Source organism: Hyposmocoma kahamanoa, unplaced genomic scaffold (genome assembly GCF_003589595.1).
Source record: "Hyposmocoma kahamanoa isolate Upper Pololo Valley unplaced genomic scaffold, ASM358959v1 87, whole genome shotgun sequence".
In the NCBI taxonomy this organism is placed as follows: domain Eukaryota; kingdom Metazoa; phylum Arthropoda; class Insecta; order Lepidoptera; family Cosmopterigidae; genus Hyposmocoma; species Hyposmocoma kahamanoa.
Genome location: NW_020654422.1, coordinates 21344773 through 21348902, shown reverse-complemented (window position 1 = coordinate 21348902; position 4130 = coordinate 21344773).

Sequence of the window (4130 nt, the reverse complement as noted above, 5' to 3'; positions counted from 1 at the left end):
TCGATCGACATACATCTAGCTTCCACCGGGTGGGACGGTGAGCTGACATCGTTGATGAGCGCGATTAGTTTTCATATGTCGATCATACGACTACGTCAATAAAAACCGTTGCGCATTCTGGACATTCAAGCGTCTTCCCTGACCATCCCTCGCTACGTATACTTATTACAATATTAATTAACCAAGTAAAATTATCATCAAATTGTGAACAGTGAGTAGATCTTTCTTGTTTCTCTACAATGATGAGTCAACATAAGTTGGATTGCAATGTATTACAGAACTGTGTAATATCATATATTTGATTGTTACCTGTTTTGTTGTCCATGTAATAAATAAATAAATAAAATAGTTACACTTTGACGGGTAGAGTGAAGTCAAATAAAATAAATTGTGGATCTAATTACTTGTAAGTAACACCTTTTTACCAATTCATACAATAATGTTACTGATTTTTGGTTTCTGAAAATGTCACCCTGTATACAGCAACCTCCAGTTTGTTTCCCTTTGATAATTTTACATAATAGTCCCAAAATCCAGATCGGAAGTTGTCCCAAAACAATGCCATAAAGAGAATTACGCATCTTACGGTTCGAGATTAGTTCCGGGATCAGTGCGCTGGCCGCTGAGCCTATGGCTCTTGTTTATTGACCATTAGCTGTATTACTGGGTTTTCGGACTTCAACTTTGTTACTATTCGGACTGTTAATGACTGTGAAGCTTTTACGGTCTAAAATTTTTACATAATATTAACTATATGTAGCAGCAGCCGCGCGTCTGTACCGCTTCAGTAATTTTTAGTTCACTAATTGTAACTGCAAAAGTGATGCGTGTCATGACAATGGGCGCGCTTCGCTGCGCTTCTTGAAAAAAAATGGAAGTAAATTATTTTGCTACCCCGCGAACCCAGTGAAGGTTAAATCGTGCAAAATAGCTGCGTAAAATTAATAAAATAAGTAACAAAAGCGCAATTACAGTCACAAAGACCACCACCAAATATATTCAAATATATTTGGGTATTATAATTATTAATACAAAGATCGAACACTCAGAAAAAATTCCTTCGATCCGGTTGATTTTTTCTGAGTGTTCGATCTTTGTGTTAATAATTATAACAAACTAGTGGAGTAATTTCACAAAAAATAATTGAATATCAATTCAATAAATATTTAATTAATACAGTGAATAGCGACATCTCTCGCCAGGACTGGTAGCTGTAAAGGTACTAACTGGGTGATAAATCTGTCATAGATTTCTCATAGATGGCGCTACGACTAAAAAGTCGTTGAAAAACCAAATACAAAGACACGACGCAAGCGCATAGAAAAATTCGTGAGGTCCGTTGGTTCGTTCCGTGGCTTAGTTGGTATAGCGTCTGGCACGGTATGCAAGAAGACGTCGGTTCGAATCCGGCCGGATCGAAGGAATTTTTTCTGAGTGTTCGATCTTTGTATTAATAATTATAACAAACTAGTGGAGTAATTTCACAAAAAATAATTGAATATCAATGCAATAAAAATTTAATTAATATTTGGGTATATTTTGGCCCAAATATACACAATATGCACGATATATGCTCGATTATATGCACAATGCCCAATATGCACGATTTAACCTTCACTGGGTTCGCGGAGTAGCAAATTTATTTTTACCATTTTTATTAACATGGACTTTCGCAAAGTAACGCCTGATTTTCTTAATTGTCTAATTTAAAGGTACCTTCATCATTCGTATTAAGAATGTTCGTGCCTAATAAGAGAGAAGAGAGAGAAGAAAATTGGAATATTGGTAACCTAAATCACCCGTGACCATGGGACCTGTAAAAATCGTATCTAGTAATACTTGTTTGAATAAAATAAATCAGTACAGAGTAGTAAAAAAAACGACCTCAAAAGTAAGTGGAATTACGTCTATTTGCTAAGTTTATCTAATATCCCCTAGTTCGCCACTATACAGGACTTGACACTGGAGATAATAAAAATCGATTCTCACTACTCAAAGTATATCGAGAGAAAAACGCCTTGAATTGGAGAAATAGCAAAATCAACCATTAAAATAATTGCTCCTAAATTAAAGTTTAGGCGCTATTTATAAAAATGAATCATCATGCGTGAACAGCCACCCTTAGAGGTGGATAATTTTCTTTAAAATCAAGGTGGACCATTATGGAAGTACCCCCTTTCCAACAAAAAAAGAATCATGAAAATCGGTTCACAAACACCGGAGTTATCGCGTAACATATATCACATACTCCTCCTTTTTTGAAGTCGGTTAAAAACAAATATATATAAAAAAAACAAATACGCGCTTTAAATCCGAAAAATGGTTTCATGTTGATATCGAAATATTGGTATAGTTGAGAACATGCCGAAGACAATAAATCCCTTGGCCCATAGTAAATATAGCACATATTACAGTAGTAATCTAAAAGCTGTAGACTACAAAAGTTAATTAGCAAATCAGTAAGTTAACAAGAGAATCTCCGTCGTCGAGTAAAAAATAAATTAACACCGAGCAGTTAACTCTCTAACTACGCTCCCTGCTAGTTACGAAGTTCACTCCATCGGAGGTTTTTCGTTACAAACTACAGGCGTGGTATAATCATACTGTTTAGTAGATTGTTAAAACTTTGCTTCCAGAGATTATTAGGTGAAATTACAGGTAAATTGTATTTATCAACTTTATGTTAAAAGGTTGCCTTATATTGTCGCCGCCAGACTGCGCGACGCGTCGCGACGTGACGCTGCAACAGAACAAGCAAATGCAACCTATACTTTATTCTCTACAAGATAAGGTAACATTTCATTAAAACAAAAAATGAAAACGATGCGACTTTTCTCTTTTGTTTGAAGAAATTTGTATTTTAGATAATAGAAAATGTGTTCCACAGCATATTGCAATTTATAAAAGGCTTACTGCAGCTTCCTTTGCAGTTTTGTTTAATGAAATGTTATCTTGTAGAGGATAAGGTTTATGTTCGCATCGCAGCGTCGCGTGGCCTCGCTCAGGGTGACGGGCGCAGTTCCCTCCGATCTTTGCGATTTAAAGCTGTGAGTGGTACTGCAACTGTTTTGGATTGGCACGTCGTTTACCACCAGGCGCACGCCTGTTGGTCCAGTTAATTGGCATCGTAAAAAAAACTTCAGTTTAGGTATTCGCTCTTTCTTGACTTAAGCGCCGATATTTTAAGTAAATAAAAAGAAATTAGGCAAAAAACATCCGTAGAATACAAATCAAAGCAGTATTTGGATTACAAAATACTATATTGTATTTTCAGCGATGACGTTGCATTTATTTAAAAAAAAACTAATTTACACATGTAAAATTAGTAAACAGTTTTATTTTGTAATTGTAGATAATTTAACATTTCAAAACTGATTTTAATTTAACGCAAAGTAATAAGAAATGAAATCAAAATTTTAGTAGCAGTAGAGGTTCTTGTGACGGACTTCGTCCAGGAAAGTACTGCTATCTTACCTATTTCTCCTCCCAGGCAGTAATGTCAGCATTACTGCTTCCTGTTTGGAATGGGTAAGTGTTATGGCAAAATATATTTACATGGAACTATCACTACTCTGACACTGCAATTGTTATTGATACGCATGTCGCTTTCCACCAAGTGCACTTGTTTATTACCCTCCGTTATATCCACCTACACTAAACTTCTTAAACTAATGTTTAAATTGCTAAGTCTTTCTTAACACAATGTTATAAGAGTGTACTTTGCATTGCGACCATTGGTTTAAGACATACTTAAGTTTAGTTGCAAATGGACATTAGTATCTTAAAAAAAATGAAGACATTGATGTTGCGAAAATATAAAATTGATTAATGAGTTTCGCCGTCGATTTCATAGTTATGTTTAGGAAACGTTGGTTTGTTTGAAAAAAACGAATGTACGCGATTTAAATCCAGAAAAATAGTTTCAAATCTTACGTGTAACTGTAGCCGACAGACCCACGTAGAAAATGATGAGGATCTCGACGAGCTCGTAAAATTAAAAGACGATTTAAGTTGACTGTAATATATTTATATAGTAATATATTTGGCGACGTGGTGTGCCCCTCCTGGCAATCGAGCCCTCTCGCACTGAACTGCACCGACACTCGCCTATTCCACGTACGACTGCACTC